This window comes from Bos taurus, chromosome 13, assembly GCF_002263795.3.
Source record: "Bos taurus isolate L1 Dominette 01449 registration number 42190680 breed Hereford chromosome 13, ARS-UCD2.0, whole genome shotgun sequence".
NCBI lineage: Eukaryota > Metazoa > Chordata > Mammalia > Artiodactyla > Bovidae > Bos > Bos taurus.
Genome location: NC_037340.1, coordinates 52,265,547 through 52,289,572, shown reverse-complemented (window position 1 = coordinate 52,289,572; position 24,026 = coordinate 52,265,547). Strand labels below are relative to the sequence as shown.

The 24,026-nt window shown below is 38.5% G+C and overlaps 1 protein-coding gene across 6 annotated transcripts in view; it reads left to right on the top strand.

Moving 5' to 3' along the window:
* Positions 1-24,026, top strand: part of PTPRA (protein tyrosine phosphatase receptor type A) — a 170,910-nt gene that overhangs the window by 20,946 nt on the left and 125,938 nt on the right. The window contains exon 1 of one of the 6 annotated variants that reach the window (XM_059892355.1): positions 15,768-15,846. The exons of 4 other annotated variants lie outside the window; for them this stretch is intronic. The gene's annotated coding sequence lies outside the window, so the exon portion shown is untranslated. Of the gene's footprint in view, positions 1-15,767; positions 15,847-24,026 lie in introns of those variants that run through there. One more of the 6 variants, XM_059892356.1, reaches the window with a different exon arrangement.

The following is a 24,026-nucleotide window of genomic DNA, read 5'->3' as shown; positions in this document are numbered from 1 at the left end:
ACATCTTTTTGCCTTTCCATGCTGTTCATGGGGTTCTCTGGGCAAGAGTACTGGAGTGGTTTGCCATTCCCTTCTCCAGTGGGCCATGTTTTGTCATAACTCTTCACTACGACTTGTCCTTCTTGGGTGGCTCTGCACGGCATGGCTCATGGCCTCATTGAGTTACATTAGCCCCTTCTATAGGACAAGGCTGTGATCCATAAAGGGGGATCTAGTTATAGATCCTGTGCTTATTTCTATCAAGTCAGTTAATCATATTGTGTGATAATCCAGACATTTATAATCTGTACGTTGACACTTGCAGATTAACAACTTTAGAAGGATCCTGGTGGTCCAAGATGTGTCATAATATGTAATTTTGCTGGGCACAGATTCATATTACTTGGACTTTGAGTTTGATGGCAGCAGTTGAGTTCACTTAGTTCTTCAGTGAGCCTAACCTCACTAAGAATCTTAAGCTGTCTTTTTTTATTTCCTGCTTTTTCCTGTTCATTTTCTAGTTTTGTAGGTTTTCTGATTCCAAAATTAGAAAATTGAAACAGAAAACTTAAGTCCCTGTAATGACTTGAAAATCCAGGTGGTTTTTAAGATGTCTTTTTCTTCTCTTCTCTTTCTATCTCCCTTATCTTTGGCACTAAATTAGGGGATACAAACTCAAATATGTCTTTGGAAGCCAGGCAGCTTATGTGAACGAGAAAGATAGATCTGTTGGGTCTCATGTTACACTGGAGTTTCTCCATGGTCTATCTAAAGAAGTTCATATTTAACATTTTTATTATACACTGTGCTGCCATTTTGAAACTTCAGTGTAATTGCTAAAGACTGTACCTATATGATTTAGTTTATCTTTATGAAACTAAACTCATTAAATAAGTAAAAACTTAAGTAGCCATACTACTACTTGGTCTTCTAGACCCAGCTGAAATATTACCTACTTAGTGAAGTCTCCTGAATTCTCCTCGGAATTGTTCTTTCCTCCTTTTGGGGTTGGAATAACAAGTATTGATCTAAATGTATTTTAATTACTCACTTTCATGTCTTAATTTCCTGTTAGTTTATTGAAGAGAATTATGTATTGAGGAACATCTTATTGATTCCATTAGGAGTTCAATACATTGGTGTTTATCATTGAGTAAAGTGCTAGGATATAGTAAACAGACATGTTTATCCATGAACAGATACTGATTAAAACCAAAATGTGGGAGCCTATAACATTTCCTTCTCTTTTGATGATTTGAAGGGCTGTGTGGCTATACTAATTTCAGCTTTGTTTCTTGGAAATTACCAGGAATGTTAGTCATGATTGATATGTGTTGCTCTTTTTGGTGCAGACAGATCTGTGTACGGATGATGACTAAACTTAATTCCAAATAATCAATGGTTCAGCCTCCTGAGAAAAAATCCCTACAAGGGGAACTTCCTGTTCTAATTTCATACAGTTAAGACTCATAAATCACCTGATAATTGTGGAAAATATAAAGAAATTTGAGTGGACCTTGGATAAAGAAAGAGTTTGGAATAAACAGACCTCAGTCCTATTTCTGGCAGTACTAATTAACATTGTGACTTCAGTCAGGTCTTTCCTAGTCACAGTTTCTTCCTCTGTAAAGTGATAAGGGACTTGATGGTTTCAAATCTTTCCCTAAAATTATTTAGTCTGAAACACTCTAATTTCCAAAATATTTGGACCAGTGAAGGAAATACTGTTCATTCAAAGAAGAATTTGAAGGAATTTACTGAAGTTCGTATAATACCCATTGTGTATGTGTTTCTGGAGAGGTTGTGTTTAGGAGCTCTCTAGAAAGACAAAAAACTAGTCAATAATAATCATTACTGAGGAGTGGGGAACTGGATTATTGGTGGGAAGGATACATTCTATTTAGCATATTTTCTTTGGTATTCTTTGACTTTATAGTGTGTGGTTCGTTATCTACCCAATAAGGACTATCCAATATAGTGTGTGGTTCATTATCTACCCAATAATGGGAATGATGGTGCAGTTCATTAGATCCTGTGCATTTATTTAAAGAAGACTATATATTGAGCTCTCAAGTTTTAGTAGCCAAAGATTCCAAGATATTGACTTGACTTAGAAGATATGAACTATCATCAGCAGTGAAAAACAGCCTTTCCTGGCACTATGGTTTGAGGCATTTTCCTCTTAAAAGGGGTATTGTGTGATACGGTGAATGTTTTCAGTAGTACCTCTACAGTCATACTGTAGTGCAGTTTCTCAAATGGAAGGCCTTGGATATATTTTGGAGAGGAGTTTCTCTGAGTAGACTCTAACAGTTTTAGAAGTTTCAATAATCTGAGCCTTAAGTATGTAGATTGCTGACTTTGTAACTGATTGTTGCCACACACTTTCAGCCCCCATGTTTGTGTATGTTTAGGATCAAGCTACATCTTTATTTGTAAGTAAGTAGTTTGTGGGACCAAGGGAAGGCCAAGTAGTGCTGGGCACAGTGGGCAACTTGCTTGTAGTTGTTTGAATGGGAAAGTGGTGGGAGAATTGGTGTTATATGACATATGTGTTTAGGCTTGCCAAGCTTAAACAAACACACAAAAACTTGTAGTAGGTCATACAGTAGCTATGTTATGAGTGGTGACTTAATTTCAGCATTGAATTTATTATTATCTATTAATATTGTTAATTTGAATCTTGGTTTTATATTTTTATATTTATAAATTTGGTTTTATAGCTGTGTAATAGCACAGTGTTACATTTATATTTAATCATCAATAAAACTTTTAATTAGCAGTGAAGGTTTGTTAAAAATTTTGCTTCATTTAAAAGGTAGTCCGTATCTCAAATTTGAGAACTCCTGCCATAGTGACTTTTTAAAAAATTATTTATTTTTGCATATGCTAGGTCTTTGTTGCTACTTGGTCTTTTCTCGGTTACAACAGGCAAGGGCTACTCTATAGTTGCAGTGCTTGGGCTTCTCATTTTGGTGGCTACTTTTGTTATGGGGCACGGGCTCTAAGGTGTGTGGGCTTCAGTAGTTGTGGCATGTGGGCTCAGCACTTGTGGCTCCCGGGCTCTGGAGCACAGGATCCACAGTTGTGGCTCCTCAGCATGTAGGATCTTCTCAGATCAGGGATCGAACCTATGTCTCCTGCATTGGGAAGTGGATTCCTTAGCACTGAGCCACCAGGGAAGCTCTGCAGTAGTGATTTTGCCATGACCTTATTACAGGTTTGCTTATTCTCAACGGAGTCCACAGATGCCCAAATAAGAGGCAGTTTTCTAAATGTCATTTCTCATAATTGAATTTTGTTGATTAGAAAAAGACTTTGAAATCATGAGTACAGTTGCTGATTAATGACAAATCCAACTTACTGTGAAAATAAAGAAGTCTGAAGATAATGGTAGTTTTCATAGATGGTGACTCCATCTATTTACATGAAACAACCATAGGAAAGGCTGAGATGGTTATCAGAAAAGTGTTCACTGCTCTAATCCACAAATGAATGGATACACAGGTTCCAACCCTCCCAATTGAAGAGAGCATGGCTTGAATGAGTTTAGTCTGAAAAAAATGTCAAAGTTGATGTACCTGGCTATTCATTTTAGCTATAGAAAGGTATCAGTAATTACCTAATTTCAGGTAGCATAATTTTCTCGTGAATCCTCTAATAAGGACGACTCTTTTGGACAAGGTTTCTCTAGAAACAGAATTGGGCTTACCTGGTAGCTTAGCTGGTTAAGAATCCACCTGCAATGCAGGAGACCCGGGTTTGATTGCTGGGTGGGGAAAATCCCCTGGAGAAGGGATAGGCTACCCACTCCAGTATTCTTGGGCTTCACTGAAAGATTGAAGGCAGGAGAGTAATCCAAAGGCATTTGTCTTCAGACCGTGTCGTCATCAGAAAATTAAAAATTTCCAGATCTTACCTTGCAAGGATCATGGGCAGACATACTTCAGCCTTGACAACGGGAACACCAAATTCTCTGACCTGATCCAGCTTGTTGACTTTTAGCAGCTGAAAAAAGGGTCCTACCTTGCAGACTGAAGCACCACTGCATCCGAGTGGCCTTATGACCTCAGATCTACCCTGGCTGCCGGCCGGTGGACGCTGACACTGGGCTGTGAAGAGGCCTATGCATCGCTTAGAACACACATCTGTCTTCACCTCCGGGCTCGAAGCAAGATGGTGCGTTCTGCGCTGGCCACAATCGGCTAGTCTGTTGGACTTGATGGTGATTGATTGGCTGCTGCAGATTCAGCAGGGCCGCGCCTCTCTCGCTGGCCTCATGGGGAGGGCAGGAGAGAGCAAATTCAAGAATAAACTGGAATGATGGTCTTGGCTGGGCCACAGAGGAATGCAAGCCAGAGAGAAGTGATTGGAAGTGAACCCTTGCCCTGGAATAATCTTGACAATTAAAACTGATGTGTTTAAAAAAAAAAAGATTGAAGGCAGGAAGAGAAGGGGATGACAGAGGTTGAGATGGTTGTATGGCATCACCGACTCAATGGACATGAGTTTGAGCAAGCTCTCGGATATGGTGAAGGACAGGGAAGCCTGGTGTGCTGCAGTTCATGGGGTCACAAGGAGTCAGACAGAACTGAGTGACTGAACAAGAAACAGAATTGTTCTGTTCTTTAGAATTGTTGGCTGTTGGGAGCTTCACAGGTGATCCAATGCAGGGGGACCAGGTTTGATTTCTAATCAGGGAACTATTAGTAGACCCCACATGCTGAAACTAAGACCCAGTGCAGCCAAATATAAATAAAAATAAATATTAAAATATTGTTGGATTTTATTAAAATTAAATATTAAAAAATTGTTGGATGCTCTAAATGGTTTTGATTTTAAAGTTGATCTGGATCCAATTTTTTTGTTAGTTGCTTAAAAGAATCACTTTTCTGTTAAGGTAATTGTTCTTGACATCAAAACAGTATTTATCAGCACAGAAGAGATGACTGCATTTTCTGTCTTTTACATTTCAAATAATTCTAAAAGAATTTTAAAAGAGGAATGCAGAATTTTATATGGTATGCCACGTTATCTGATCTGGCATTAGTTTTTTGAATCTTGCCCTGTGCTTTTAGGGCAGTTTGGCTGTGGACACTGTTTGTCAGATTAAGGAACTTCCCTTTTTTTCCTTGTTGTAAAGTGGATGTTGAATTGTATATCATGCTTTTTCTGCATCTCTTAATGTTCATATGATATTTCTTTAAATTGTCAATATAATGAATTACATTAATCAACTCTTCATGAGAAAATATTGTTTTATTTTTTTGTTTTAGACTCATGTAATTTTTATTATAAATATACATAACAAAATATACCATTTTTATTACAGTTTGGTGTACATTCATATTGATTGTTGTGATAGCACCACCACCATCCATTTCTAGGACTTTTTCATCATTCCCAACTAGAACTCTGTATTCTTTTACCAGTATGTTCCAGTTCTCCCTCCCTCTAGCCCTTGGCACCTACCTTTCATTAATTAAAAAGGGAGTTTTTAAATGAAACACAATTTGATCATGGTGTCTACAGTAGTATCTTTTTATCTTACACATTGATGGCATCAGATTACTAGTATTTTGGTTGGAATTTTTTCAATAACAGTTAAGGCCATTTTCTAATTTCCATTGTGGTTTTCTTCTTTGATTCATGGGTTATTTATAAGTGTGTCTTTTAATTTTCAACTGTGAGGTTTTTTAATATGGATTAATAGATTTAACTGCATTGTGGTTAAAGGATTGACCTGTATGATTTTAGTCCTTTAATATTTGTTTGCTGTTTGGCTGAGTGTGTTCTCCACATTATTAATGTTAAATTATTAACATTGTACTATAATTGCCTTATCTTTGTCACTATATCCTTCTAGCTATACAAGTTTTCTGAATCATTTAAGAAATAAGTTGCAGACAAAAGGCTCTGTAACTTTTAAATCTGTATATATATCCTAAAAACAAGGATACTCTTCTGTTTAATCATAGCACACTCGTTAAAATCAGGAAATAAATATTGATACAGTACTGTTTAATTCACAGATACCTCTCAAATTTCACTGATTTTCCAATTATGTTTTTTACAGCAAAAACAAAAAAAAAAGCTAAAAGATTAACCAAAAACCCAACTCTCCGCTCCAAAAGGGCTTCTCAGGTGGTAAAGAATCCACCTGCCAAGCAAAAGACTTGGGTTTGATCCCTGGGTTTTGAAGATCCCCTGCAGGAGGAAATGGCATCCCACTCCAGTATTCTTGCCTAGGTGATCCCATGGACAGAGGAGCTGGCAAGCTACAGTCTGCGTTCTCTGGGTTGCAGAGAATTGGACACGACTTAGAGAATAAACAGCAACAGCAACCCTTCTAGAAAGAAAACCAGGAAAACCTCTTCCTTTCCTCCTTTTATTTCCAGTTCAGAAACCATCTAGGAACATGTCTTGCATTTAGTTATCATGTCTCTTCAGTTACAGTTAGTTCAAAAATATTTTACCTTTTCTAGTAAGTAAATAATATCCATTTTTGTGAAATGATAACTTTGAGGCTGTATGAATAGTTCATTTCTCATCCACTTTTTACCTACTATGTTTTAGCACCCATTCATTGATGATCTGTGCCTAAGTCAGTTATTAATATAGTGTTACCAAATGATAAAATTTATAAAATTTCATCACTCCTTTTGAGTTCATTTGGCATTTCACTGTAAGAAAAAGCTTTCTCTACCCCTTTTTATTTATGTATTTACCCTGCTGCCTGGCATGGGAGATCTTAGTTCCCTGACCAGGGATGGAACCCATGCCCCCTGCAATGGAGTCTTGACCACTGGACCACCAGGGAAGTTTCTTTTTTCTCTTTTAAAATCATTTAGGAGCTTCCCTGGTGGCTCAGTGGTAAAGAATCTGCCTGCCAGTGCCAGAGATCATGGATTCCATCTCTGATCTGGGAAGATCCCACGTGCTGCAGAGCAGTTAGGTTCATGCACCACAACTCTTGAGCCTGCGCTCTAGAGCCTGCATGCTGCAACTGCTGAAGCAGAGAAGCCTCCACAATGAGAAGCTCTCACACTGCAACTAGAGATTAGCCCCTACTCTCCACAAGAGAAAAGTCCAAGCTAGTAACACTTCGGTACAGCCAGAAAAGAAATTTATTTTAAAAATCATTTAAACGTATCAACATGAACTCCTGGATTCCTATGTTATTCATTTACCATTTATTTGATGCTCATATTGTGCTAGATTTGGCCATAGACACCCTTTCAGGCTGGCTCCTGTGGTCTTTTTTCATGTCCCCATCCTTCTTTGATCACTTACTTTTCTTTTTACACAGTAAGATTTTCCATGCTCATCTTGTACTTTCACTGCCCCAGTCCGAAATCAACAATGTCTATCAGGGAGCTCTGGTTCCTTTTATTAGGGGATGTATTTAGGAAATAAGATCTGAATACCAGATGTGTTCTTTGCTTCTGAGATGTCATTGCTCCTAGGCTCTGTTAGAGGTTAGAGATAGGATAGTGTTTTTAAATGTACCTAGGATTTAATTTATAAGTATGACTGAGTGATGGCATGAAGAGGTCAGTGCCATTGAAGGAAGTTCATTGCTCATAGTTCCCCAGAGGGAGCAGGCACCAAGCTGTTATGCAGGGTTACATGGGAAAAGCACTAAAGTCAGTCAGGAGGCAGAGGAGTGAGGGGAAAATATGGATAAGTGCCTTTATCATAGTCCATATGCATGAATTTATGTTACCATGGTTTAGATGACACCAGTCCCCAAATAACAGTTAATGTAACTAAATATAACTTGTGATCAGAAATAACTTCTCCAAAAGAATTAAAATTTACTTTGACTCTGTAATAGCTGTGATTACTATCTCCCCTGAACAATATTCAGTTGAAGGTAGCATGTTTTTGTTTTTTTTTTTAAAGGAAAATTGCAGTCTCTGCATTGCTCTCAGCTGAACTTTACACAGCTCTGCATTTCCCTCTGTCAGTTCCTCTTGGAATGGTGGGTGGGTAGAAAAGAGAGGATATGTACAAAAATGTATTTTTAGTTCTTTTGAACAGAGGGGTTGCTCCAGCCATTGCTATTGATGACAGGAAGTATATTTATAGCTCCAGGGAAATAGGGTCCTGGTTTTAAGAAAACCTGTGAGGCTGTACTTAATATATTTCACTGAAGCTCATTTGCACTTCATAGGAAGTGAAGTTGAGATGAATGGACTTGCAGCATATGTTACGAAGCATAGTTATTTTCATAAATATATTCAGTCTTTTCCTGAATTTGGAAAAAAAAACTTCCATTTTGAAATTTCACAATTTGTGACACCTAAAACAAAGGACTCTTCTAGAGTATATGGATGTGTGTGGAGAGTTCAGGTGATAGTATGCAGTTGTGCACTTGAGGGTTACCAAATATTGTTCCCAGTTAGATATCATTTATGAAGTTCTTACTAGTGGAGCTTCTATTGTGATCTTTTTTTAAAGACTGAAACCAAAATAATTGTTCATGGGTCATAAGATAACCTCTGTAAAATCAGTTTGGAGTTTTCCACTAACATCATATAATTTTCTCACAGATTTGATTGGGACAGAACTTTTGCCATTGATTATCATGCGCAGTGAACACATTAAACACAAGTTAAATTATTCTGAAGCCTTTTCGCTCTTTTTTTCCACTCCTTTTCTTAATTGAGGGAAGCAAAGAGTTGGTTTCCAAGGATACATCTTCTCTCTTACACTGGTCTCAGATTGATGTAGTCATGGAAACCAAGCAGTAAACTCATTCTTGGCAGCTGCCACCATTGGTCTGATCCTTTCTTTTAAAAGCATGAGATTCTTTAATAATTCGTTTTGGGAAGATTGGGGCCAAATGATTCCAGGTCATCCCAGAGGGGGGTTGGGAATGTTGTCAAATAGATGCCATTCAGTTAAGTACTAACTACCCACTCCAGTATTGTTGGGCTTCCCTTGTGGCTCAGCTGGTAAAGAATCTGCCTGCAATTCTGGAGACCTGGGTTCGATCCCAGGTCGGTTTGGGAGGATCCCCTGGAGAAAGGAAAGGCTACCCACTCCAGTATTCTGGCCTGGAGAATTCTATGGACCATATAGTCCATGAGGTTGCAGGCAGTCGAACACAACTGAGCGACTTTCACTTTAAGTATTAACAAGTTGCTAAACAAAACTACAGTGATAATGAGAGATTTGTATGCCTAATTTAAGCAGAACTATAAAGTATAGAATTATTAATATTTAGTCCTTTTAAAAATAATTTTTATTTGTTTATTTTTGTCTGTGCTATGTATTTTTGCTACTCTGGCTTTTCTCTCGTTACAGCGAGCAGGGGCTACTCTCTAGTTGTGGTGCCTGGACTTCTCATTGCCATGGCTTCTCTTGCAGAGCATGGGCTCTAGAGTGGGCTTCAGTAGTTGTGGCAGGTGGGCTCAGTAGTTGCAACTCTCCGACTATAAAGCACAGATTCAATAGTTGTGGCCCATGGACTCTGCAGTATGTGGGATCTTCCTGGACCACATACAGACAGGATCAAACCCCTGTCTCCTGCATTGGCAGGTGGATTTTTTACCACTAAGCCACCAGGGAAGCTGTGGTTAGTCCTTTTAAAGAATAGTTTAAAACATTCCTAAGTATAATTTGAGGATTTTATTTTTTGCTTTTAGCTTTATGAATTTAAAATGTGAAGAGTTGTAGATATGCTGAACATTTTTTTTTTTAGTGCAATGGAGGTTTTCAACTTAGGGCTTTCCTTGGTGGATCCGAGATGCAGGTTTGATCCCTGGGTCAGGAAGATACCCTGGAGAAGAAAATAGCAACTCATTCCAGTATTCTTGCCTGAAAAATCCCATGGACAGAGGAGCCTGGCAGCTCGTCCAAAGGGTCACAAAGTCGGACACAACGGAGCACACACAAGATTTTCAACTTACCCACTAAATGCTATTTACTCATGAAATAAAAATATGAAATAATGTATTCTTTAAAATATTTTGTGGATTATGAAGCCATCTGCTAAATTGATTAATCTCTCTGTCTCAGTTTCCCCTCTGCAAAATGGGACATCATAATATCCACTTCACGACTGAAGTGACTTAGCAGCAGCAGTAGCAGGGTTGTGGTGGGGAGTAAATGAGCTAAATTATGTAGCATACCTAACTTATCAGAAGTATGAAACTAATATTGGCCATTCAATTTATACATAAAGAATAGAATTATTGATGAGGTTGTAAAAGCTGAAAAATTTGTTAATGTGGTGTATTACATTGATTGATTTGCGGATATTGAAGAATCCTTGCATCCCTGGGATAAAGCCCACTTGGTCATGGTGTATGATCTTTTTAATGTGTTGTTGGATTCTGATTGCTAGAATTTTATTTAGGATTTTTGCATCTATGTTCATCAGTGATATTGGCCTGTAGTTTTCTTTTTTTGTGGGATCTTTGTCAGGTGGTTTTAAAATTATTAAATTAAAAATTAAAAAAAATAAATAAAGTGAAAATAATGGCTGTTATTTTTCTGGCATTACTAAGATAAACCGAAAAATAATAAAGAAAAATGCCTTACAAAAAAAAAAAAAAGCTGAAAAATAACTAAATTCAAAGATGATTTGTACTGAGTTCATTTATGAAAGACCCCAAAAGGAAGGATGATGCCTTTTGACATATGTACTGCTTTTTAAGTTAACTAGGTGATAGAGGATATAGGAATCTCCTCCCTATCCCTATGATTTAGCAGAGTAAATCATCTGCTTTTTTCTTCCTTTTAAACATTTAGTAAGATATTTGTCAGTCTGGGAAACAGTAATTGTTTGATTGATTGCTACATACTAGGTAGGTGCTAAGATTTCAAAGGTGAATGAGACAACATTCTGTTTGGAGGGGTGTGAATGGAGAAGGGTGAAGAAGTGAGAATGACCTATTCTTATAAAACTTAATTCTTTATAAACTGTGTTAAAGAGCTTCCCTGGTGGTTTAGTGGTAAAGAATCTGCCTGCCAGTATAGGAGACAAAGTTCCAGCCCTGACCCAGGAGGATCCCACATGCTGAGGAGCATCTAAGCCCTTGCAGTATGACTACTCAGCCTGTACTCTAGAGCTTGGGAGCCGTAGCTACTGAGCCTGCATGCTGCAGCTACTGAAGCCCACTCTAGAGCCCATGCTCTGCTCTAGAGGCCACTATAAGGAGAAGCCTGCACACTGTAACTAGAGTAGCCTCTGCTCGTCACAACTAGAGAAAAGCCTGCACAGCAATGAAGACCTAGCACAGTCAAAAATAAAATTATTTTTAAAAATTGTGTTAAATGCTGCTGCTGCTGCTGCTAAGTCGCTTCAGTCGTGTCCAACTCTGTGCGACCCCAGAGATGGCAGCCCACCAGACTCCCCCGTCCCTGGGATTCTCCAGGCAAGAACACTGGAGCGGTTGCCATTTCCTTCTCCAATGCATGAAAGTGAAAAGTCAAAGTGAAGTCGCTCAGTCGTGTCCGACTCTTAGCGACCCCATGGACTACAGCCCACCAGGCTCCTCCATCCATGGGGTTATCCAGGCAAGAATACTGGAGTGGGGTGCTACACTAGTAGAATTTTAAATTAAAAAAATTATGTGATACGGGAGAGTACAAATTAACTTAATAAAAAATATGTAAAATTAATGTGAAAAAATGAAAACTTTTTAAAAGAATATAAAGGATTTTTTAAGAGATAAATAACATTCAATAAGCAGTGGGGTGAGCCTTTTCTAGAGCTTAAAAAATCGCATGCATGGTTCATTTGGAAGGATGAATTCAGTAGTTGAAAAAACTTTGAAAAAGAACAGTAGTTGGAAGACCGTAGAAATGGGGAGGGTATATGACATTTGACCCTCCAGATAGTAACATATCAGAAGGTTAAAGGTATTTAGGGAGCATGGCATTTGTGTTAAAATAGACAAAACAAGTGTTTAGAGCAGAACAGTAAGTTCAGAAACAGACCTGGGTATGTTGGGAATTTAGAATGTGATAAAAATAACATTTAAAAATCAACGAGATGCCACAAATTGGGAGCCCACACGCTGTAACTGCTGGGCCTATGCTCTGCAACAACAGAATCCCGTGCACTGCAGTTGGAGAAAAGCCTGCATGCTGCATCACAGAGCCCGTACACTACAGTGAAGATCCAGTGCAGCCACAATAATAAATAATAAATAAATAAAAATTTTAAAAAATCTGGATGAGAAGGATGGAGTATTCAGTGAGTGGTCCTGCAATAGTAGGCTGTTTTGGAGGAAAATATATAAAGATTGCTAATTTAGACTATGCTCGAATAATCATGAAATTATAGAGTATGCATCAGTTCAGTTCAGTTGCTCAGTTGTATCCAACTCTTTGCGACCCCATGAGCTGCAGCACACCAGGCCTCCCTGTCCAACACTGACTCCTGGAGCCTACTCAAACTCATATCCATTGAGTTGGTGATGCCATCCAACCATCTCATCCTCTGTCATCCCCTTCTCCTGCCCTCAGTCTTTCCCAGTATCAGGGTCTTTTCAAATGAGTCAGCTCTTCGCATCAGGTGGCCAAGGTATTGGAGTTTCAGCTTCAACATCAGACCTTCCAATGAACACCCAGGACTGATCTCCTTTTGGATGGACTGGTTGGATCTCTTTGCAGTCCAAAGGACTCTCAAGAGTCCTCCAACACCACAGTTCAAAAGCATCAATTCTTCTGCGCTCGGCTTTCTTTATAGTCCCAACTCTCGCATCCATACGTGACTACTGGAAAAACCATAGGCTTGACTAGATGGACCTTTGTTGGCAAAGTAATGTCTCTGTTTTTTAATATGCTAAATCAGTATGCATAATACTGAATTAACTAGACTTTTTTTTTTTTTTTTCTTGACTGTGCCACGCAGCATGCAGAATCTTAGTTCCTCAACCACGTTAGGACTTGTGCCCCCTATAGTGGACCACCAAGGAATTCCCAGTTACACTTTTCATTCTTTAGAATATACTGAGTGGTTCTTAAAATAATCCAAACACTCATGGCTGATAGACTACTCTCTAGTATACCTTGCCTTCTGCAGTCAGTAGTTGAATTTATACTTTCAGGGATCAGTGTGTTCTAAACCTGCCAGTTACATTTATTGTAACCTAATTAAATATTATATAAACCAATGAAATATATAAAAAGAGTTGTTTTTAAGAAAGTTAAGTTGAAGATCCTGAAAGAATTGGATACATATGAGTCCCTTCCTCCCTTTTTCTTACTAGTCCCCCACTTTCTTACTAGTTTTGGGCACTTAATCCTTTAAAAGATTAAGGGAAAGAACCATAAAAGTCTTACTAATCCTTCTGTGCTCAATTGTTTCACAGATGTCTAAGTTATTGAAATTAAAATCATAGATATGTATTAGGGACATGATGATCTATGCAGGAAAGAAGATGTGAAGCATTAATTAGCATATCTGTACTTAAAGAAAATGCTGTGTATGAAAGTAAATGGGTTTAAGTAAAAAATATTTAAGTTACATATATATATATATTTATTTTGATGACCTGGTTTACTGTGTTTTTTCATGTAACCAACCAGGCCTGGGTCCTGTTTGTGTTGGATAAAAGTTTTTACCTGTCCCTGGAAGAAATAGACGTAGTGCTTTTATATGCTTAGGCTAAAGAAAACCTTTCTGCCTTGATGTCTGTGAGGACTGTTGTCTTCATAGACATTAGACAATTTCTGTGGTCATCAGACAATTTCTATGAAGAGCCAGAGAGTAAACATTCTAGATTTTGCAGTCCAAAAAGCAAAATTGAGGCTCTTATGTGGGTACTTTATAACCAGAGAGAAAATACATTTCCACAAATTTATTACTGATGAAATTCAAATATAGTAATAGTAATGATAATTACTGTTACTACTGAGTACACTTTTTGTAATATATGTACGCTAATGAGAAAAATGGTGATACATTTTCTTAATTGGGGTTCAGAGTTAGTGTTTCCTGTCATCAGAATTGATTGCAAATGTTCATCTCTTATTGCTGATCTATAATGAGATTTTACAAATTTCATCTTTGGAAATATCTTCACACAGATATATAGCCAATTGAAATCAGCCCACAAGCGTATGGTTTTAATTGAGCATATTAATCCATTGGGAAACATTTGTAGAATTATATTGTAGTTTTCTCTTAGTATTTGCCTTTTAGTGTATCATTGCATTGTAGATTAATTACTTCCAATTGAAGGTTAGATGTGAGTGCCATAATTGCACTGTTAAATAGATTTTGAGACATGGAAATATTCTTTGCACTTGCCTTAAAGTCTTAAAAATGCTTCCAAAATTATAATTTAATCTAAAATATGTATTCACTGCAAATTTATTGAGAATTGAGATCTCACTTTTTGTTTTAACTTTTTGACAGCACTGGAAGTATATAAAACAGCTTGACATTACTTACGATTTGAATAATAGTTTTTGTCTAAATGAATTAACTACAGTTTAGATTTCATATGTAAGTCCAGTTCTGCCCTATAATGTTAGGTTGATTTTATTAAATATTATAAAACCTGCAACAGAAGCTAAGTTTCAAAGCCATCAGTGATAATAGTGACTGAAAAGGTCTTAGTGTTCTGAAACTGGAATCTCAGCCCCGAGCTTTAAAAAAATTTTATCACAGTAAAACTTTACAGTTGCTAAGCCATAACTACATGAGCAGGCAAGACAGGTTATGCTGCTTCTGTTGCTGACTGTGATTTAGCCCATGATAGCGAATTAGGTTCACCATTGACACTATTGGTTCCTTCAGTAACATGCTGCTGCTGCTGCAAAGTCACTTCAGTCACTACGACCCCATAGACGGCAGCCCACCAGGCTCCCCCGTCCCTGGGATTCTCCAGGCAAGAACACTGGAGTGGGTTGCCATTTCCTTCTCTAATGCATGCAAGTGAAAAGTGAAAGTGAAGTTGCTCAGTCGTGTCCGACTCTTAGCGACCCCGTGGACTGCAGCCCACCAGGCTCCTCCATCCATGGGATTTTCCAGGCAAGAGTACTGGAGTGGGGTGCCATTGCCTTCTCCGAGTAACATGATAAATTTAGATATTTTCCAGAGTACCTGCTGATGAAAAATAATAAACAACCACCTTATATCTTCACAAGCTTTCTAAGTTATGCAACTAAGCCTTTTTCTACTCCATATATATTTTTACAAACATCATCAGTTATAACTCATCTTTCTATTTCAGCTTGTTCCAAATTAGTATTTTCTTAGTTTCTCACCACACAGACTATTAACAGAAGCTAATTCTTCAAATACTTTAAACTTGGCATTAATTCCTTGAGTAAACAACAGCAACTGAGCTGTATTAGTAACATCTAATTCATCAACGGACAGGATAATTTACTTGAAATCATTTGCCTTAAAAAAAGATGACAAATTTTATTCCCATTGTCTTCAACCTTTGGAGCAGCTGGTTTTGCTGAAAGGCTAATAATAATCTCAAGCTTAGTTTCTCTGAATACATTTCTTGAGCTCCGGCAGTCAAGCATTATTATTTTATTTTGCTTTTATTTTTGGTCATGCCAGTTGGCTTGCAGAACCTTAGTTTCCCGACCAGGAATCAAACCAGGACCCCAGCAGTGGAAGCACAGAATCCTAACCACCAGACCACCAGGGAACTCCTAGGTGCTTTTTACTCACTCAAAATTAGAAAATTACTTTCCTTGCTTGGCTAATTAATGAGCTTCTTGGAAATTTACTTTTGTTGCAGCGTAATTTTTTTTTTTATATACTCCTTCCCTTTCTTTCTTCCAGAAATTCTGCTGTGATGAGATATTCTACTTCAGATTTTCTACTTTTTTTGACCGTTGCTTTCCTGTTAATTGGGAATATTGAGATGACTACTTAGTCTGGTAATGTTTATATATATTGACTTCTTCTACCACAAGCTGTAGTGTCATTGCATAATAAACAATGTTTTCTTATCTGACTTGATAGCAAAATAATCCACACTGTCCACTGCACGTTGAAAAGAGTCAACTTTTCTCTTTTCTCGTTTTAACTTGACAGCTATGTACTGGTAATTAAAAAAAGAAAAAAAAAAACTATCACAGTATGCCAATATGGGTGTGTGACACTCAAAATGCTGTTGACTTGTAACTTGGTCACTGTGATTTGTGGTACACTGAACAGCAGTGTGAAGCTCTGAGCACCACATATACAAGGAACTACTTGATTCTGCTGTTGTAATGATGAAGCTAGCCATACATAGCCAACATGTAAATGAATGAGTACAACTGCATTTGATATTATTTGTGGACACTGGAGTTTGAATTTCATATAGTTTTCATATCATGAAATAGTACTCTTATTTTTTTAAACATTAAAAAATGTAAAAATGTTTATTAACTTGCAGATCTTATCAGATAGTTCACTCATCTTTATTTAAGGTAAAGCATTACACATGGCCAAAATCAAGAAGGAAAAGGTTGCATAAAATGTGACTGCTTGAAAAGATAATATAAGCAAAACTAGATGATGAACTGCAAATTTTTGCAACAGTATGTCAGGAAAGGGTTAATAATATCATCCTAGTATGAAGGAGTAGCTACAGAAAAGAAACAGACCAATACTCTATTAGAAAAATGGGCAAAGGTGGTTTACCAAATAAATACAAATGTCAGTAACTGTGTGAACTATTGATCCAATACTGAACCAGTATTGGAAGGCAAATGAAAACATGGCAGGCTTTCACTTTTCACTTAATACAACTTGAATATTGCTTGAGACTTTTACAGGAAGCAAATACTACTACATTTTTCAATGTTTAAAAACCAGCAAGCAAGTAAACAAAAATTTTCTTATAATTTTTGAACTGCTGCTTGTTTTTCTGGTCTCTAAGTTTTCTTAACATGACCAATGATAATGTTTACTAACAGTTACCAACCGCTTCCTGGGTTGCCAGGCATAGCACCAAACACTTCACATACCAACTCTGTAATCTTTGATTCACCTCATGCAGGATAGATACTGTTAAGAGCATGGGAAAGAGGAGCCGGGGAAGGTTAAATAATTTGTTCAGAGCCACATAGGGAGTGAGGGAGGCAGGGTTGTGAGCCCAACAAATCTGCCTACAGAGATACCTTCTTTACCACCAAGCCATGCTGATGGTGTCACTTGACTCTGCTGATAAGAAATCTCCGCATTTGTAAACAACTGCATAGTATGTGATAATAATTCTTTTCTGTTTTCTCCGTAGTGATTATCGTGCTCTGAAATTACCTTGTCCGTCTACTACTTGTTTATTTGTTCATCACTTGAGTCTCATTTACCACACTATTAAAACAGAAGTTGCTTGTGATAGGTGCCTGTGAAACATCCATGATTAAGGCCCTATAGTAAAAGAATATTTATACCTGTATCTGACACACAGTAGGAACTCCAGAAATATTTGTCTAACAAGTTAAAGTTAAGGACAAATTGTGGCAACTGAAACTTTCCTTATATCCCCTTCTGTCCCTCAGAAAGTATTAACAAGGTTTACAAGTGAAAGCATATTTAACATCAGTTAATATTAAGGTATCGCATGGACCATAGCCTTGTCTAACTCAGTGAAACTATGAGCCATGCCGTGTAGGGCCACCCAAGACGAACGGGTCATGGTGGAGAGTTCTGACAAAATGTGGTCCACTGGAGAAAGGAATGGCAAACCACTTCAGTATTCCTGCCTTGAGAACCCCATGAACAATATGAAAAGACAAAAAGATAGGACACTGAAAGATGAACTCCCCAGGTCAGTAGGTGCTACTGGAGATCAGTGGAGAAATAACTCCAGAAATAATGAAGAGACAGAGCCATAGCAAAAACAACACCCAGTTGTGAATGTGACTGGTGATGGAAGCAAGATCTGATGCTGTAAAGAGCAATATTGCATAGGAACCTGGAATGTTAGGTCCATGAATCAAGGCAAATTGCAGTTGATCAAACAGGAGATGGCAAGAGTGAACGTCAACATTTTAGGAATCAGCGAACTAAAATGGACTGGAATGGGTGCATTTAACACAGATAACCATTATATCTACTACTGTGGGCAAGAATCCCTTAGAAGAAATCGAATAGCCATCACAGTCAACAAAAGAGTCCGAAATGCAGTACTTGGATGCAGTCTCAAAAACGACAGAATGACCTCTGTTCGTTTCCAAGGAAAACCATTCACTATCACGGTAATCCAAGTCTATGCCCTGACCAGTAATGCTGAAGAAGCTGAAGTTGAACTGTTCTCTGAAGACCTACAAGACCTTCTAGAATTAACATCCAAAAAAGATGTCCTTTTCCTTATAGAGGACTGGAATCCAAAAGTAGGAAGTGAAGAAACACCTGGAGTAACAGGCAAATTTGGCCTTGGAGTAAAGGGCAAAGGCTAATAGAGTTTTGCCAAGAGAACACACTGGTCATAGCAAACACCCTCTTCCAATAACACAAGAGAAGACTCTACACATGGACATCACCAGATGGTCAACACTGAAATCAAATTGATTATATTCTTTGCGCCAAAGATGGAGAAGCTCTGTATAGTCAGCAAAAACAAGACCGGGAGCTGACTGTGGTTCAGATCATGAACTCCTTATTGCCAAATTCAGACTTAAATTGAAGAAAGTAGGGAAAACCACCAGACCATTCAGGTATGACCTAAATCAAATCCCTTATGATTATACAGTGGAAGTGAGAAATAGATTTAAGGGACTAGATCTGATAGACAAAGTGCCTGATGAACTATGGACTGAGGTTCGTGACATTGTATAGGAGACAGGGAGCACGACCATCCCCAAGGGAAAAAAAAAATGCAAAAAGGCAAAGTGGCTGTGTGAGGAGGCCTTACAAATAGCTGTGAAAAGAAGCAAAAAGCAAAGCAGAAAAGGAAAGATATACCCATTTGAATGCAGAGTTCCAAAGAATAGCAAGGAGAGATAAGAAAGCTTCCTCAGTGATCACTGCAAAGAAATAGAGGAAAACAATAGAATGGGAAAGACTAGAGATGTCTTCAAGAAAATTAAAGATACCAAGGGAACATTTATTGCACAGTTGGACTCAGTAAAGGACAGAAATGGTATGGACCTGACAGAAGCAGAAGAAATTAAGAAGAGGTGGCAAGAATGCACAGAAGAACTGTACAAAAAAGATCTTCACGACCAAGATAATCACGATGGTGTGATCACTCACCTAGAGCCAGACATCCTGTAATGTGAAGTCAAGTGGGCCTTAGGAAGCATGACTACAAACAAAGCTAGTGGAGGTGATGTAATTCCAGTTGAGCTATTTCAAATCCTGAAAGATGATGCTGTGAAAGTGCTGCACTCAGTATGCCAGCAAATTTGGAAAACTCAGCAATGGCCACAAGACTGGAAAAGGTCAGTTTTCATTCCGATCCCAAAGAAAGGCAATGCTAAAGAATGCTCAAACTACCACACAGTTGCACTCATCTCACATGCTAGTAAAGTAATGCTCAAAATTCTCCAAGCCATGTTTCAGCAGTACGTGAACTGTGAACTTCCAGATGTTCAAGCTGGTTTTAGAAAAGGCGGAGGAACCAGAGATCAAATTGCCAACATCCGCCGGGTTATGGAAAAAGCAAGAGAGTTCCAGAAAAACATCTATATCTGATTTATTGACTATGCCAAAGCCTTTGACTGTGTGGATCACAATAAACTGTGGAAAATTCTGGAAGAGATGAGAATAGAATACCAGATCACCTGACCTGCCTCCTGAGAAATCTGCAGGTCAGGAAGCAACAGTTAGAACTGGACATGGAACAACAGACTGGTTCCAAATAGGAAAAGGAGTACGTCAAGGCTGTATATTGTCACCCTGCTTATTTAACTTATATGCAGAGTACATCATGAGAAACGCTGGGCTGGAAGAAGCACAAGCTGGAATCAAGATTGCCGGGAGAAATATCAGATATGCAGATGATACCACCCTTATGGCAGAAAGTGAAGAGGAACTAAAAGGCCTCTTAAAAGTGAAAGAGGAGAGTGAAAAAGTTGGCTTAAAGCTCAATATTCAGAAAATGAAGATCATGGCATATGGTCCCATGACTTCATGGCAAATAGATGGGGAAACAGTGTCAGACTTTATTTTTTGGGGCTCCAGAATCACTGCAGATGGTGACTGCAGCCATGAAATTAAAAGACGCTTACTCCTTGGAAGGAGAGTTATGACCAACCTAGACAGCGTATTAAAAAGCAGAGACATTACTTTGCCAGCAAAGGTCCGTCTAGTCAAGGCTATGATTTTTCCAGTAGTTATGTATGGATTTGAGAGGTGGACTATAAAGAAAGCTGAACGCCGAAGAATTGATGCTTTTGAACTGTGGTGTTGGAGAACACTCTTGCGAGTCCCTTGGACTGCAAGGAGATCCAACCAGTCCATCCTAAAGGAGGTCAGTCCTGGGTGTTCATTGGAAGGTCTGATGCTGAAGCTGAAACTCCAATACTTTGGCCACCTGATGTGAAGAGCTGACTCATTTGAAAAACCCTGATACTAGGAAAGATTGAGGGCAGGAGGAAAAGGGGATGACAGAGGATGAGATGGTTGGATGGCATCACTGACTCAATGGACGTGGATTTGGGTGGACTCTGGAGTTGGTGATGGACAGGGAGGCCTGGCATGCTGCGGTTCATGGGATCACAAAGAGTTGGACACAGCTGAGTGACTGAACTGAACTGAATGGTGTTTCTCAAAGAGCAGAAACTTGTAATTTTGATGAAGTTCAAATTATCACTTGAAAAAATATCTATTTATTTATTTTGGCTGTGCTGGGTCTTTGTTGCTACCCGTGGGCTTTCTCTAGTTGCTGCGAGCTAGGGTGACTCTAGTTGCCGTGCAAGGGCTTCTCATTGTGATGACTTCCATTGTTGCAGGGCTTAGGCTCTAGGCATGCGGGCTTTTAGTAGTTGTGGTGCATGGCTTCAGTAGTTGCTGCTTGTGGCCTCCAGAGTACAAGCTCATTAGTTGTGGCACATGGGCTCAATTGCCGCGAAGCGTGTAGGATCTTCCCAGATTGGGGATTGAACCAGTGTCCTTGTATTGCAAGGTGAATTCTTAACCACTGAACCACCAGGGAAGCCACAGATTAATTACTTTTTTTTTTTAAATGATTCATGCTTTTTGTGTCCAATCTAAGAAGTCTTCATCTATCTTTGGTTGACAGAACCCTAAAAAGACCCCTGATGACCCACACTTGTGTAGAATTTCTTCTCTTGAATGTGTACTGTACCTGTGAATTTGCTGAAATTTTATTTCAGTGCTTAATGTTACACTATGTTACAAAAGAGATATTAAAGATGTGATCAAGTTACTAATAAAGCGACTTTGAGTCAGTAAAAAGGGAGATTATGCAGAAAGGCCTATCTTAAAATTTGGGTCCAGAGTCAGAGCAAGAAAGAGTCGGGTAAGTTAAAACATGAGAAGAATTGAATTAGAGGGAGATTTTTCCATTGCTGACTTTGAAGATGAAAGAGTCCATATGACAAGAATTGCAGATGACCTCTAGCAGCTGAGAATGGCCCTTGTGAGATAGGAGGGAAGCGGGCAGGGCCCAACTGTTAAAGAATGACACAGCCATTGAGGATATGACAAAAACTAGTTAGAACCAACTAAGCCCAAGATGGTGTAAGATGACTTACAGTAGACCTTGAACCTCATTATATGCTCATTATAATGTATTATGCTAAATAACACACCCAACCAGTACCAGGACAGATCGAAGGCTGGCCATAAAAGGCCAAAAAGTCGGCAGTGGCCCAATTCCTGGAAATCCCTACTCCTCCCCCCCCAATAGTTGGTGTTACCTAGCCCATAAAAACTAACCACTCTTATCTCACCTTCACTTTCTGTCTATGGAATGTGTATCTCCTAGGACCTTGTAGCCTTCTGATAACAAGCCCATATTCTATCTGTGGGGTGTGATTCTCCCTGAATAAATCTGTTTTCACTCTGCTTCTGACTTACTGTTAAATTCTTCCCTGTACAAAGCCAAGGACTCTCACTTAGCGCCTATCCCAGTGACTCTCCCCTAAGACCTAGGATGTAACCATTCTCTCATGCCCCCTTCTGCCACAGTTGAATAAGAAGTAACAAAGAAATAGGGCCCATTGTCCTACAGCTGCAAGGAACTGAATTCTACCACAATTATGTGCACTTGAAAGAGGTTTATTTGAAGATAAAAAAAGATAAGATTGTGTGCTTTAAAGATTGAGTTTAATATATGGAAATATTGGGTGTCATCCAAAATACAAAATTACTTTTACATATTCATTTATTAATTTTCAGTTTTAAATGGCAGCTTCCTCTTTTAAAAAACATCAGGAGCGTGGTTTTCTTGTCTGTTTCCTGAGGAAGCAAAAAGGCAGAAACTTGGTGAATAGTAAGACCAGTGGTTGCTATAGTAAGCATGGGACTTCCTGACAGTGGCTCTATTAACAGTAGGAAATGGAACCATGGGAGTGTTCTAATTTGCCATAAGATTTTGTTTCCCATCTTTAGAGTAAGAGGTTCTGCTATATACAAGGAATTGACTCTTCCAGTTTATTTAGTCAGACAGTGATTAGAAAGCCTCACTGTCTGTGTACATTGCACCATACTTAGGAGTTTTGTAATTATATGACAAGTATGATACATTTCAAATAGAGCTTTGAAACTTTCCTTCTGAAGGAAGCTTTTCCTCCAGTGGATATTGATGTACCTTGGTTATAGGCCCTATTCAACCAGTGGTGAGAGCATAGATTTTGGAATCATGTGTGCCTGGGTTGGAGAAGGAAACCGCAACCCACTCCAGTATTCTGCCTGAAAAATTCCATGGACAGAGGCGCCTGTTGGGCTATAGTCCATAGCGTGACAGTGTCAGACATGACTTAGCGACTAAAGCAGCATACCTCAGTTTGAGTCTTAGTCTTGTCACCTACTAGTTGTTTGACTATGGACAAGTTATTTAACTGTTCTGTGCCACAGTTTCTTCATCTGCAAAATGAAGCATCTATTTTCTGTGCTTTGAAGATATGTTAAACACTGTGCATCATATGCCTTGATACAGTGCCTAACACATACTAAGCATTAACAAATCGTTATTATTACAATCTTTGTTGAGCTGCTGTTTTTTTAGATGTGTCTGGTTATGTCTTTTTTTTTTTTTTTACTATGCCTTGTTTTTCTTTCTTTAATTGAATGACTTTGAAGATGTGATTACGGTTGAACGTGCCACTTAGAAAGGAGAGATGTGTAGAAGGCATAAAGGCTGCTCATAGACCCAACTGTAGTGGTAGCTAGCCACTGTATTGGCATCTCAAATTCATTGTTTCAAGACCCATACAGCATTTCAAGGCCTTGGAAAGCACAAAAAGCACCCAGAAAACAAATGGAGCAGTTACTGAAGCATTGAATAAAGATCATTACTATTTGTACTTAATAAACATGTTCCACGTTTGCCTGAGCCTTTAGATAATGCATTTTAAAATTGGCTGTGTTTTTCTTTTTCCTTTAAATGTTACTGTTAAGTTCAAGAATGAGCCAAACTAAAAAGAACAGACATGTTTCTTACCTTCAAGGATCGTCTTAGAACAGACATGTTTCTTACCTTCAAGGATCTTACTGTCAGTTGAAGGAGGCCATAAACAGTTAGAATAGTGTGTGACAAGTACTTTACTAGAGGTAAGGACTGACTCTCCTGACTAAGGGAGAAGAAGGAGTTGGGACACCTAGAATCTCTGGCTTTGGTAAAGGGGAGACCAGAGGTTGCAAACTGATAGTTTTTGCATAGCCCACAAACTAAGAGTTGTTTTAACGTCCTTAAATGGTTGGGAAAAGTCAAATCAAAAGAAGAATGATATTTTATGACATATGGATATTATATAAAATTCAAATTTTAGTTTTCTGAAATGAAATTGAACTATAGCTACAGTTAACCTTTTGTCTGTTGCAGCTTTTATGCTAAAACAGCAGAGCTGAGTAACTGTGACAGAGGCTGTATGACCTCCAAAGCCAAATGTTTACTGTGTGGCTCTTCACAGAAAAAGTTTGCTGATTCCTGGGATAGATG